The following is a 15,345-nucleotide window of genomic DNA, read 5'->3' on the forward strand; positions in this document are numbered from 1 at the left end:
TCCCGTCCATCCATCTGCAACAAGTTAAATTTGAGTACAGAACCTTGCACTGCAATGCAAACTATTGATCGAAACAACGGCAGCATCAATATAAATAATTAAATACATATGCCAGCACACATACAGTGTGAGCAAGATCTGCTTCTCCCGCTGAAGGATCATTATATGGTTCACCATGATAAACCCACCTAACATATGTGCGGTCCATCCCAAAAATGTGTAAATGATCTTCCACTACATGGTGAGGCCTCTTCTCACCATTCATACATGTGCAGTGCGGGCAATACACGTCCAGGTTGTGACCTTCATGAGCTCTAATAAACCCCATAAAGGGTTGAACACCATTTATATATGAAGGGGAACATAAGTGTCCATGCAGTATCCAAGTTCTGTCCATCTGTTTAATTATGAGATACAATGGTTGGTGATTAATTTAAGGCGAAGTAGGAAATGTATATCCATCGAGTACAAAACTATACTACATGATTATGCATTTCAGCAATCATGTCGAGTACAAAACAAAAAATGCCCATCGACATTTTAGCAAACAGATCGTGTACAAAACTCTGCCATGGCCTTTCAGCAAATTAACGGATCGAGTGCAGAACTGACTCTATATGCCCACGCAAATGAACAAATTGATCGAGGACAAATCGAGCGGAAAACTATAAAGTGCCAATTAGTTCGAGCATACTGACGATTTTTTTAGCAGCATCAAGAAAATATAAATCGTTAGGCCGTCTTGCCCGATGCATGATTGAGCTAGAGATAGCAGCCCTACCGTGGATCAACTTGACCGCCGGTGCGTCTCGCGAAGAACGACGGGGAGGGGAAGCTTCTTCTTCGCACGGACGGGACTGGGAGGGGAAGCTCTTCGCACGGACGGGGATAAGTTGTGTAGGGGTGGGTGGGGGGTCATGCGGCCGGGCCGCCCGGTAGGTGGTGTTTAATGGAGTTGCGTGTGTAATTTGACGTGCACAAGGTTGAGGAATAGACGGTTCCCTTTGCCGCGCGCACAATTCAAACTATCCCGCCCATGTAGTTTAAATTCGCCCTATTTTCGTTAAATCGACATAAAGTCATGTGAGTGGGTGGAAATTAGCGAAGTTGCTTGAAAAATAGTAAAACTCTGGAATTATCCTTTAAATAGGCTCTACTTCGTGTGAAAATCGGGGTGTGGAGGCATGTTGAGCTGTTTTATTTGTACTTTCTTCATTAAAACTCCCATTTTATGCAATTTGGATGGAAAGAAATCATTTGTACATAAATTTTGACAACGCCATTAGCAAACATTAATTGTTTTACATGCCAAGATGCACCCATCCACCAAATATGGGGCAAAATTTTATCACAATCTAGATATATATGTATAATTAGTGAGGGACCCCTTTTGATTTTGTGTAATTTCCACTAATTAGCTAGAGAGAAGGGGTCAATTAATTAGGCCATGTTAGGGGCTATGTGTTTTAGATTAGGGTTGTGTGGATTCAAATACAACTTCTTTATTTGTGTGCTATGATTAATCAAAAATAGATCGATCGACTGCGCACACATTATTAGAGGCACATGCCTTTGCGCACAAAGTGCATGTGTGTGTTGTTGGCCACCAACGAGAGAGCGGCGAGAGAGCGATTGAAATCCCCAAATTAAACACATATATAAGCGTGCATGGTTAGGCCATGCATGCATATTAATTATATATATTGTGAGGCAAATTAATTAAAGTGTGTTTTCATTTCAGACCTTGTCAAAATTCAAGATAATTAATTGAATTATCAATACTTATTATATAATTAATGAATCCCAATAATGTCTATATATATATATGATCGATATAGGCCATATAGTAATTGGGGTTATATAATCTAGGGTTTACTAGCTATATATATAGCAAGGTTTTATTAGATTGGGTTATTAATTAGCTTGGGGTTATGTGTTTTAACGAGGGTTTGATTAGCTAAGGTTAGTTTTCTATATATATACGGTTTATGGTTTAGGGTTAATGGCACATAACTACTATATTTATAGGGTAACCAACATCTTTTTTCTCAAAATTTTGAGGTTTGTTAAGAATTAACCTGGGGCTGACACGTCTGTACTTCATATCTTTAGAATTCTGCTAGGTTTATGTGTGTACAATTCCGGTGCTCACTGAAAATTTTGCAAGGTGTTTCGGTCCATCAGGTGCCGCTTCATTTGATCCTTTCCTATGTACCTGTAGCAGCGTAAGGTGGGCCCAAAATCTTGGACTTTGTGCATGCCGCGTGCGGTCAAAGCGGTGGTCATGGTTTCACCAACACCGCTTACTACAATAGTGCATCTGGTCTATTCTACTTGCCCCCCACGGATGGCCCGGCGTCCTACTGACGCATCGATACAAGCCAGCAGCCCGGAGGAGGAGCTCCGCGCACTTCTCTCCATTCCGGGATGCTAGATCAATCTTCTGGCGGCGGCTCGGCCTGCGGGCAGCTGTGTCGTCCCCGGTGGATTTTCCTGGAGACGAAGGAAAGGTGGAGGGGAAAAAGGGAGCAGCGGTGGCGGCGGCGCGAGGGATCTGCGCTAGGTGTTTCTTGGAGGCTTGGATGGGGCGGAGCGGAGCGGAGCGTCCTCCTCTCTGTCCATGGTAGTCGTGGCACTCTATCCCGGGCACCAACACTAGTAGAAAATCTCTCATGCGTACCGGTTCCAGAGGGGCATTCGTACCGGTTTTGCAACCGGTACAAATTATTCGGCACTAAAGCCCCCCCCCCTTTCGTACCGGTTGCTTACGAACCGGTATAAAACGGGCCTCCACGTGGGCCACCAGGAGAGCTCAGGGCTAAGGATCTTTGGTACCGGTTGGTAATACGAACCGGTACCAAAGGTTCCCCCCGCGGCAGGGAATTTGCCCAAATCTCGCCAAGGCAGAGAATTGGCTTTTTAGGGTTTTGGAGAGGTTTAGGGATATCGGTTTGTTTCATATCGCGTCGATGCACCAGAAACGCGTTTGGGTTTAGGTAGTACATGAAGATCAAGATGATGCATAGCAAGTTGGTGCATATAATATAACACACATGTTATTGCATAAGATCGCAAATTAAGTAGCACTATGCATGAAGATCGATCTTCATGCATAGTGGTGCTCTCCGAGGCGTACTCTATATATGTCTATTACATGTAGCATAGTGGTACTCTTCGAGTCAACTATATATGTAACATGTACATCTTCATTCATAGTGGTGCTCTGCGAGTTGTGGTATGACGTCCCGAAGGAAAAATCCCGCCAGTTCCTCGCCTATTGCTATGAAGCGGTCATCGATTGAGAGCTTGTTCCGCTTTCTTGCCAACTATAAAAGAATAAGATACAAATGAATACATGAAACAACTATTACTGAAACTCAGCACAACTTATGATAACAAAACAAATTTGTGAAGATTGTTTTTGTACCTCTTTATTTCTTTCATTATTCGTTCTCTCGTTGACAATTCTGCGGATGTACTCGCAAACGAAGAATCCACAGGGATCGGTCCCCGGAGGTTGTTGCGGGCATTTCTTTACAAGAATATAATTCAATCAAACAATAGTCAAGTATGATAATTGAAAGGTGTGTGGACCTAGGTAGTACTACTTACTTTCGCACGCCATCGCAGCTTCGGTGGCCATTCACGGGACGTATCTTCCTTGATGAAAGTTTGCCATACGCTGCTCGACAAAAAAAAATGCATAAAAGAGTCATCAATTAGTTCAAAGCAGGAAATTAACGAAACAAACCGATAAGAATTAAAATTACCTTCTGAGCATTAAAAAACAAGACACGTATAGATCCTTTTCTTTGCTTAGTGAGTCCAAGACTTCAACTTCTCCAATTTCCAAATTGATGACGAGAAGAATAAAGTGAAACCTACGCACGTTTCAATATGTAGTCATTAGTTAAAATTTTGACATACGGTGAGCAAAATATAATGTGTTATAAGACAGTAAGACTCACTCGAAGTTGTAAGGCCAAAGTATTAGCTTTTTGTCACGTTGTCGCTTCAAAAACCTTAGCAAAGTCTGCGGTGTATCCTTGTTATAGAGGGGATTGTCTATGGTTTTGACATGCATTGTGTTCGGGTCAATGAACCCAATGTCTGTGATATCGTCCCTTTTGCATTCGAGCATCTTCGATCTGCATAATATAGCGCACAAAAGATTATAATCTGCAGACAATGAACGACTTCTCAAATTAAATAAATAAATCACTTACAGACAATAGCAGCGATGATTGATTTGTCGAGGGCCCGGAGATTGTATAACCGAAAGAGTTCGGCGAAGTCAACGTTCACACAAGTACTCTGGAAGTAGTGCTCTTCCCTAACTCGCACCATGATAGTCTCGATCCCTTCCTTTGAGGCCTTAAGGTACCACGAATGCAAGTTACGCATACATGTTGGTACCTTCCTGAGATTCTCGACCAAATCTTTCCCTTGAACAAACTGATATGCTCGTTCAGCTAAGGCGTAATCAGTTGCATCTTGTCGAGAACTTTGAACGGTCTTCCCGTCAAACACCTTGAGAGGGGCGACCGATTGAACGGGTTGTTGTCCGAGCTGGTAGACACTGTGTATCCCTTTTATCTCCCTGATACCCGATTTAACGGGTTTTGTCGCCTCGATCATCTTGTCATACGACCTTTCAATAGAACGCGCATAGTCAGATGGCGGCGATGGTACAGGGTCATATAGATTGTCAACGGTACGCACAACTTTCTCCCGATCGAGTGTCTTCTCGAAAGGTATCTCTGGCACTTTCGGTGCAAAAAATTTCTTCACCTCGGCATGAACGGCCTCCGCGTTTTCCTCTGGAGTTTTTTCCCAAGGTAACTTCTCAGGAGGCGGCAGTTGTTTCTCCTTTCTAGCTTTCTTCCTAGGCGGCGTACCGTTCCGCTTAACGGACGCTGTCTTACGCGGAGGATCTCGAGATGGTGGACTCACGCTGGGGTCCCTCTCAGGTAGGTGTGGACTTGGCTGCTCACCAGGACTGCCACCAGGAGGAGTCGATGGCATTTGCTGCTCATGTGTAGGAGTCGGTGGCCTTTGCAAAAGGACGACGTACTTCTTCGGCCATAGGGCGAAACCGTGCTTGACATCGCCTAGTGTCCTCTCATCTTCACCTCTAGGAATATCAAGCTCCACTTTTTCAAACCCCGAAACAACTTCATCCACCCCGACACGAACACAACCAGGTGGAATGGGCATATGATGGTGCATTGCTCCATCTTCACTTGGGTACACATAGCCGACCGCCACCTTAACAGAGGCGGTCCTGATTAACATATGTAGCTCGCAATCTGTCTTCTCCGTGACATAATCCACGGGGTAGCTTCCTCCACATCCGTCAAGATGCGAGGAACCGACACTGCTTCTTCGCTGAGATGGGGCAGCATCGGCTTGTGGATCCTGTAGAAACAGCGGCTGATCAGGTGCCCTCTGATTTCTCTCAAGAGCCTCCACCCTAGATAACAACTCCGTTACAATGTCGGCGACCTTCTTCTTCTTTCGCGAACGGCTTCTATAAGTGTCAGCTTTGTCCGGCCACGCTTCCTTCATGGTGAGACCTGGGCGAGCTCGTACCCGTCCAACATGTTCAGGGTTCCCCAGAGCGAGTGTCAGCTCGTCATTCTCTCGATCGGGAATGTACTCTCCCTTTCTGACCTTTTTAATTGCATCTACAAGCTTCGGTACAATTGCCTCAATTTTTTCCTTCCATTTTCCCTTCGCAACGATCAACCCTGTCTTTGGGTCCAACCCTGCCCCATGAGCGAACAACCAGAACTTGGACCGTTCGGGCCAGTCCCATGTCTGTGGAGTGATTCCATGATCCATCAGTTTATTCTCAAACGCTGTCCACTTCGGAATGGCACTCTTGTAGCCACCTGACCCCAAATGATGCGGAAGTTTCTTCTTTGCAGCATTTTCGGTATTTTTCTTCGATCGGGACACAAACTTAGACGATTTCTTATACTCCTTAAATGCGGCCCAGTGATCTTTTATCTTCACTAGATTTTCGGTATTATCATCGAATACTGGATCTTCATTCTTATATTTGTCCCATAAATTTTTCTTGAAGCTCTGGAATTGTATGGCCATCTTCTTAGATGTCCATTCCTTGACTTTATCCTTCTGGCCTTCCGTCATGTCTTCCGGTAGGCTGAACTTTGTCAGTAGCGTGTCCCAAAGAAATTTTTTCATGTTGTCGTTGACATAAGTAGCACCACTCTCCGGGTTCTTCGGCTTATGCCACTCTTGAATGCTGATCGGTACATGGTCCCTAACAATAACTCCGGATTGACTTGTAAATTTGCGGCAAAACTCCTTGGGCTCCACTGGTTCACCATTATCCTTGAATGCCGTGAGGGCTAACCTGCCCTCGCCCTTTAGCACCCGCGTCGGGCCTCGTTTTGTTCTAACAGACTTGCTCGATGATCCAGAAGGCTAAAAGAAAAAATTATTCGTTAATAAGTGCAATACAAATAAATGAATGCATCTAGGGATGAACACAGACTAATTGATACATAGATATACACCTCGCCGGAGTTTGTGATGGACACTTCATTATCTTTTCTAACTTGTTCAGACTCAAGTCCCTCGCCATAATCATTCAGAAAGTCTTGGTACTCGTTGTCATCTCCATCGTCGGGTTCCGGACCACGGGCACTCTCATAGATCAATCGCTGCACCGCTTCTTCCCCCTCCTCATCTCGGACGAAGGTGCCGTCCTCCATACCTCAATGTCACTGCAAAATTAAGAAAGCAATTGTATTTCATTCATCATGGATAACAATTGAAATGAAGAAAGCAAAAAACCCTAACCCTAACCCTATCCCCCTCCTCCTCCGCCACCGCCACCGCCACACACTCGGCGTTCCCCCTCCTCCTCCGCCACCGCCACTCCTACTCGGAGTATGGAACTATGTATGTATCATAGTATAGTTCAAAAAACTTATTCAAATATAAACATAAATATAGGTGGAGAAGGATACGTGTTATTATGTTTCTGTTAGCTGAGCTGACAGAGTGCAAGCCAAATTATAAATATTTCGCAAATTAAACGGAACATTCATTAGGGTACTAAAGGGTCGATGATCACGGATGAAATGTGATATACAGATGTATCAATTCTCAAATAACATAGCATTGCAACATTGGCAAACACATTGCATGTCTATGAATTGTCTGAAACACTAACATATAATTGGAATTTGTTTGAGTTGGTAATAGGAAGCGTAGGTTATAACAACAAACAATCAACACCAGATGAATTCACTTAACAGCAGCATATGATCTCATTTAACAACATCACACGGCGACAGTAGCGGAGGAGATGTGGTGAGGGAGGCGACGGTGAGCAGAGGCAGAGCACCACCGTGCCCACAACTGGCAACTGTGCGCAGGCGCGTGGTCCATGGGCAAGCGGCGTTCGCGGGGAAGCCGGGCAGGAGGCGATTTAGGGCAGGGCCACGTATTTGACGTAGGGTAGGAGGCCGAGGCGGCCGCGCGGGAGGCTCGGAGGCGTGGGAGCCGCGCCGACGACCGTGGCGACTAGGGTTGCCGCGGTGGTCGCACACGGAGACTGGATGGCGCCGCGGCCACGAGCTCCTGGTCTAGGAGCACGAATTCGGCAACCTGCGCCCCCGTGAGGCGGAGCGCAAGCACAGCGGCGGCGTAGTGCTCCTCGATGGCGCGCGCACCCCCTCCACGAGCCGCGCGACCTCCACCCCGTCCTTGACCTTGGCGAGCGTGAGCCGCACGGCGGCGCCGGGCGTGACGGGGGACGGGAGGTCGGCGGCGTTGACCCAGTCGACGGCGGTGGCGTCGAGCGCGTTGGGCGTTGCCCTTGCGCCGCCGCGGCGCCGCCGTATTTCATCGAGCACCTAGAGCGCGTCCGGGATGTGCTCGGCGCGGCAGGGAGGAAGACGCGCGTCCGACGGCGACGATGACGGCGTAGCGTGGCGACGGCGTGGCTGCGGTGTGCGGCTGCTTGCGCGGTGAGGGAGCGGCGTGCGGGCGAGGGAAGGAGAAAGGGGAGGGGATGGCGATGGCGGCCGGCGTGGAGAGGGAGGGAAGAAGCTTACCTTGCCGGCGCGGGGAGCTGCTGCACGCGGACGACGGCGACGGCGATGGCGTGGCGACGGCGTGATCGCGAACTGCGGCGCGGCGTGGCTCGGACGGCGGCGCGGCGTGGCTGCGGACGGCGGCGTGGCTCGGACGGTGGCGCGCGCGTTGCAGTACAGTGTCGATTTGGGGATTTCCCCTCCCGCGCGCCTAAGTTAACACAGGGGAGGGGCCTTTGGTACCGGTTGGTACCACCAACCGGTACGAAAGGTCTTTCGTACCGGTTGGTGGTACCAACCGGTACCATAGGTTTTTTGTTTTTCTTTTGCTGTTTCTTTTGTTTTTCTTTTCTTTTTCTTTCCTGTTTCTTTTGCTGTTTCTGTTTCTTTTCTTTTTATTTTCTGTTTCTTTTCTTTTGCTTTTCTATTTCTTTTTTCTATTGCTTTTCTTTTTTTTCTGTTTCTTTTCTATTCCTGTTTCTTTTTCTTTATTTTCTATTTATTTTTTCTATTTATTTTTTCTATTACTTTTCTTTTTCCTTTCTTTTCTATTTCTTTTCTATTTATTTTTTCTATTGCTTTTGTTTTTCTTTTCTATTTCTTTTCTATTTCTTTTCTCTATTCTATTTCTTTTCTTTACTCTCGCCACGACGCCGTCCGCACAGGAAACTTTCCCGCCCCGACGTCGCGCGGGAAACTTTCCGGCCACGACGCCGCGCGGGAAAAGAAAGGGCGGGAATGAAATTTTATTACGATTGAACTCGAATTAAAAGTACATAGCTTAACTGAAAATTAAAGATACATGACCAAATTCTACTGGGGAGTCATTCAGTCATACTCCTGCCTAGCCCTGTAGTACTCGCCACTGTAGTCGTCGTAGTCGCCGTCATCATCGTCGCTGGCATCGGGGTCGCGGTACTCGAACGTCGGCGGGTGAGCACGCGTGGGCTGGGACTGAGGGTAGCGCAGGCGGGGGCCACGGTAGGCCATGACGCCCTGGAGAGTCCGGCCGCGCCACCACAGCCGACGGCCGGCCTCGTTGAAGTTCGGAGGAGGCGGGCCGCCCTCCTCGTGCCTGGCAAGCGCCCTCTCACGCCGATTGATGAAGAAGCTTTCCCAAGTCGGGCTGTAGTCGGGAGGCCACTGGGGATTCCTCCGCTGCTCGGGCGTGAGCTCGAAGTAGTAGTGGTTCGTGATGGCCATCTCGCGCGCCACACCTAGAGGGACTGGAGGGACCGGTACGCCTCCGACGCTTAGCAACCAGCCGGTCGGGACGCGGTAGCCCGGCGGGCAGGGGTAGTTCGAGGCGCAAAGCGCCTCCGCCTCCCGGGGGGTTAGAGATGCGATGGAAGCCATGGGAGAGAATGATGAGGTTTGCAGATATGAGTCTAGATGTGATATGTAAATGGTGGCCAAGCCTACATATATATAGTGAAAAAATGGCGGGAAGACAGAGGCGGGAACCGGTGGAAAGCGCGGGAAGAAAATAGGCGGGAAGACAGATCGAGGCAAACCTTTAGTACCGGTTGGTGGGTGCAACCGGTACTAAAGCTGTCGGCAGGATAAGGACGCGTGGGTAACCTTTAGTACCGGTTGGTGGGTGCAACCGGTACTAAAGCTGTCGGCGGGATAAGGACGCCCTGCTCGATGAGATAAAGTATGTAGCGCACGACGCCCTGTCGGTGGGATAAGGACGCGTGGGTAACCTTTAGTACCGGTTGGTGGGTGCAACCGGTACTAAAGCTGTCGGCAGGATAAGGACGCCCTGCTCGATGAGATAAAGTATGTAGTGCACGACGCCCTGTCGGTGGGATAAGGACGCGTGGGTAACCTTTAGTACCGGTTGGTGGGTGCAACCGGTACTAAAGCTGTCGGCAGGATAAGGACGCCCTGCTCGATGAGATAAAGTATGTAGCGCACGACGCTCTGTCGGTGGGATAAGGACGCGTGGGTAACCTTTAGTACCGGTTCGTGTCTACAACCGGTACTAAAGCTATCGGCAGGATAAGGACGCTCTGCCTATAAAAGGAGCATCGATACACCATGGGAAGCAGCTCAACAAGCCAACATGGATGGAGAGTTTATCACCATGGATGGAGGAAAGGGTTGGGAAATCTCCCGTGGTGGAACTTGTCGAAGATGCCCTTGGTGCACACGCCCTATGGCATCTTCGGAAGTTCCGCCTCGGAAAAATTTCCCTGCAAGCCCGTGGAAGACTCCATCTCCTCTAACAAATGTTGGGGAAAGGGTTGGGAAATCTCCCGTGGCGGAACTTCTCGAAGATGCCCTTGGTGCACATGCCATATGGCATCTTCGGAAGTTCCGCCTCGGAATTTTTTTCCTGCAAGCCCGTGGAAGACTCCATCTCCTCTAACAATGTTGCGGAAAGGGTTGGGAAATCTCCCGTGGCGGAACTTCTCGAATATGCCCTTGGTGCACATGCCCTATATATGGCATATTCGGAAGTTCCGCCTCGGAAAAATTTCCCTGCAAGCCCGTGACTTAACTAGTAAAACAAGCCAACCATCTCCATTGTTAATATCTTACATACAGTAACATCATTACACAAAAGTGATTTCCATATTGAGATACACAAGTTATGATCCCTATATGTAGCTAGCTAGTCTTCTGAGTTTTCTTCGCTCGTTTCCCTTTCTTCTTCTTTGCGACGCAACCATGGACAATCTTCATTGTTTAAGATGATGCTTGGGTCAATTTTTACCTTGAAGGGTGGAATATCGTCAAACTTATTATAATCTTCTGACATGTCTGTCTTGTCCTCTACTCCCACGATGTTTCTTTTTCCTGAAAGAACTATGTGCCGCTTTGGCTCATCGTATGATGTGTCCTCTTGCCTTTCTTTTCTTTTTTTCGGTTTGCTAGACATATCCTTCACATAAAAAACCTGAGCCACTTCATCAGCTAGGACGAATGGTTCGGTGTCGTACCCAAGATTCTTGAAATCCACTTTGTAGTCATTCCGCATCGGGTCTACCTGTACCCCGTCTTTCAGGTTGAACCATTTACACGGAACAAAGGGACCTTGAAATTAGGTCCATAGTCAAGTTCCCATATCTCCTCTATGTACCCATAATATGTGACCTTGTTCCCATTGCCATCTTACGCATCAAAGCGGACACCACTGTTTTGGTTGGTGCTCTTTTTGTCTTGGGCGAAAGTGTAAAATGTGTTCCCATTAATCTCGTACCCTTGAAAAGTCGATATAGTAGAAGATGGTTGCTTGGCCAACAAGTACAGCTGCTCATCATCGGTGACATTCATGAGACGTGTTTGCAACCAACCGCCGAAAGTCTTCATGTGTTCTCCATCAATCCAATCTTCACGTTGCTCTGGGTATTTAGAGCGTAAGATCTCCTTGTGTTCCTCTTTGTACGGAGCCACCAAGATGGAATTAAGTAGAACTGTAGTGTGCTTGTGTGTAAGTATGTCCGTCCATACGCGTTGCTGATTTCTTTCCTAGCGTGCCTTTTCCACGCAGTCTCCCCTCATAGCGCGATTCAGAACACCGATCGGCTTAAGGTCAGGAATAAAGTCAACACAAAACTCAATGACCTCCTCTGTTCCATAGCCCTTGGAGATGCTTCCTTCTGGCCTAGCACGGTTATGAACGTACTTCTTTAAGACTCCCATGAATCTCTCAAAGGGGAACATGTTGTGTAGAAATACAGGACCGAGAACGCCAATCTCTTCGACCAGGTGAACTAGGAGATGTGTCATAATATTGAAGAAGGATGGTGGGAACACCAACTCGAAGCTGACTAGACATTGGACCACATCCTTCTGTAAATTTTGTAGAGTAAGTGGATTGATCACCTTCTGAGAAATTGCATTGAGGAACGCACATAGCTTCACAATGGGTCCTCGAACATTTTCCGTGAAGCCCCCTCAATGCAACCGGAAGTAATTGTGTCATAATCACGTGGCAGTCATGAGACTTTAGGTTTTGAAACTTTTTCTCCGACATGTTTATTATTCCCTTTATATTCGACGAGAAGCCAGACGGGACCTTGATGCTACTCAGGACTTCAAAAAAGATCTCCTTCTCCTCTTTGGTAAGAGCATAGCTGGCAGGACCTTGATACTTCTCTGGATTCAGGTTGTTTCCTTCGTGGATACTTTGCTGGTCCTGCCGTGCATCCGGTGTATCTTTTGTCTTCCCATACACACCCAAGAAGTTTAGCAGGTTCACGCAAAGATTTTTCGTCACGTGCATCACGTCGATTGCAGAGTGAACCTCTAACAATTTCCAGTAGGGTAGCTCCCAAAATATCGACTTCTTCTTCCACATGGGTACGTGTCCGTCAACATCATGCGGAACAGATTGTCCGCCGGGACCCTTTCCAAAGATCACTTTTAAATCCTTGACCATATCATATATAACTTCCCCATTAGGGCGGGTAGGCTTCGTTCGGTTATCTGCCTCACCTCCGAAATGCTTTCCTCTCTTTCTTACGTGATGTTGTTTTGGAAGAAATCGACGATGCCCCAGGTACACATTCTTGTTTCCCAAATAATTACTATCAGTCTCACCTAAACAGTGTGTGCATGCATTGTATCCCTTGTTTGACTGCCCTGAAATGTTACCAAGAGCAGGCCAATCATTGATGGTTACAAATAACAACGCTCGTAGGTTAAATTCCTTTTGTTCGTGCTCATCCCACACAGGTACACCTTCGTCACGCCACAACTCTAAAAGTTCTTCAACCAATGGCCTCAGGTACACATCAATGTCGTTGCCGGGTTGCTTCGGGCCCTGGATGAGCACTGGCATCATAATGAACTTCCGCTTCATGCACAACCAAGGAGGAAGGTTATAGATACATAGAGTCACTGGCCAGGTGCTATGGTGAGCTCTTGCTCCCGAAAGGATTAAAGCCATCTGTACTTAGACCAAATCTTAAGTTCCTTGCGTCATCTGAAAATGACTTGAACTCTCTGTCGATTTTTCTCCACTGCGACCCGTCAGCGGGGTGTCTCAAAGATCACATCTTTCTTACGGTCCTCTTTGTGCCATCGCAACAACTTGGCATGCTCTTTGTTCTGGAACAAACGTTTCAACCGTGGTATTATAGGAGCATACCACATCACCTTCGCGGGAACCCTCTTCCTGGGGGTGGACTCACCCTCAACATCGCCGGGGTCATCTCGCCTGATCTTATACCTCAATGCACTACATACCGGGCATGCATTCAAATTCTCGTACTCCCCGCGGTAGAGGATGCAGTCATTGATGCATGCATGTATCTTCTGCACCTCTAATCCTAGAGGGCAGACAACCTTCTTTGCTTCCTACGTGCTAGAGGGCAACACGTTCTCCCCTGGAAGCATCTTCTTTATTATTTTCAGCAACTTTTCAAATCCCTTGTCAGAAGTACCATTCTCTGCCTTCCACTGCAGCAATTCCAGCGTGGTACCCAGCTTTTTCTGACCATTTTCGCAATTTGGGTACAACAGTTTGTTGTGATCCTCTAACATTTTCTCCAACTTCAACCTCTCCTTTTCATTTCCGCAGTTCATCTTCGCATCAAGAATGGCCCGACCCAAATCGTCATCCGGGTCATCAAAAATCGGCTCATCGAAAATGAGCTCTTCTTCAGCTTCATCTTCCCCCATTCTACTACCACCGTCTTCAGTGAATAAGCTGGGATAGTTGTCACTATCCTCTTCTTCTTTGTTGTCTTCCAATATAACCCCTCTTTCTCCGTGCTTGGTCCAACAATTATAGCTGGGCATGAAACCATTCTCCAGCAGGTGGACGTGAAGGGTCTTCGAGGTAGAGTAATCCTTCATATTCTTACAGGAACTACATGGACAATACATGAAACCATTCGACTGCCTGTTTGCCTCAGCCACGTTGAGAAAATAATGCATGCCAGTAATGAACTCGGGATGGCACCGGTCACCGTACATCCATTGTCGACTCATCTGCATTTTATATGTATATCAAAAATCATTAAGTACACAACATCATGGATATATGAGTGACCAACTTAATTAATATTCAAGTTCATCACATAAAACTAAGTTATTTTTATAAAAAAGAAGAGGCTCACCGAGGTTGTACGGTGCCGGCTAGGGGACGACGCTAGCGATCGACGGCGGTGAGGACGGGGATTATACTAATTAAAACCTACAAAATATACCATAATTTCAGCTCAAATTGATTATAAAAAAAGTAAAATCCCTAACTTAGGCATTTCATCAAACACCTTGCTAGCACTAGAAAAATAGTACGAGTTAAACTACCAAAGAAATGAGCTAAATTAGGAACGCCGGAAGAAAGGATGATATTGCTAACCCTTGGATAGATGGAGGTCGTTAATCTTGTTAAAATGGTGGAGAAAAATAAAGATTATTGGAGTGTGAGAAGTGGAGAAAAATTTAGAGTGTGAGGAAGAAGAGAAAAATGAGAGCCAGCATGCAGGGGGCTCGGGAAGGGATCTGGGCGATTGATATAGCTGGGTACCCTTTGGTACCGGTTCGTGTTAAGAACCGGTACCAAAGGTCCAGCCCGGGCCCCACCACGCGTCTGTATTTTGGCCGAAGACCTTTCGTACCGGTTCCTAACACGAACCGGTACGAAAGCCCCTCCCAAACCGGTACCAAAGCTCCTCGCCCACCTGAGCCCTCATACCGGTACAAATGGCCCCTTTAGTACCGGTTCGTAAGGGAACCGGTACCAATGGCTTAGATGGATGAGAGGTTTTCTACTAGTGCAATGCCATGCTCTCCAACTCCTTACCCTATCCTCGCGGGACCGGTGCCCTCCTCTCCCTCCATGGTAGTGGCACCTAGCGCGGCTGGTGGCGCTCCACACCCTCCTTTCTCTCCCGAGGCGGCTAGCCGTGCGCCACGCCCCTCTTTCCCTCCTGGACGGCTGGCGGCGCAGAGGAGCTCCGCGTCCTCCACTCCCTCCCGAGCTGGCTGGAAGCACAGAGGAGGACATTGGCACAGTCCTCTACCTCTCGAGGCGACGTGGTGCTCTATCCCCAATCTCTGAAATTTTCAATCTGCATATGAGTACGAGTGCTCTATTCACAACCTCCCGATCGTCCTTTTTGCATACGCGCACGAAGGCACTGATGCGGGTATGAGGATTGAAATCTCCAACCCCACCAACTGGTCAGCCATGTCAGCGCTGGACGGCCAGCGGCACTTCCGCCTGCACCTGTTCTTGGACTGCGACGTCATGTGGAAGCCTCCCTGCTACCACCCCTGGCCGAGGAGCATGAAGCCCACGACACCGTCAGCA

General features: G+C 47.6%; 1 long non-coding RNA gene across 1 annotated transcript; it reads right to left on the bottom strand.

Annotated features, from left to right (window-relative positions):
* Window positions 1-3,494: 3,494 nt before the first annotated feature.
* On the bottom strand, window positions 3,495-4,062 carry LOC127348933 (uncharacterized). Its single transcript, XR_007880032.2, has 4 exons — window positions 3,969-4,062; window positions 3,771-3,881; window positions 3,613-3,682; window positions 3,495-3,532 (listed from the first exon to the last, which is right to left on the bottom strand). It is a non-coding gene; the product is annotated as an uncharacterized lncRNA (long non-coding RNA).
* Window positions 4,063-15,345: the final 11,283 nt, after the last annotated feature.

Source organism: Lolium perenne, chromosome 4, assembly GCF_019359855.2.
Source record: "Lolium perenne isolate Kyuss_39 chromosome 4, Kyuss_2.0, whole genome shotgun sequence".
NCBI lineage: Eukaryota > Viridiplantae > Streptophyta > Magnoliopsida > Poales > Poaceae > Lolium > Lolium perenne.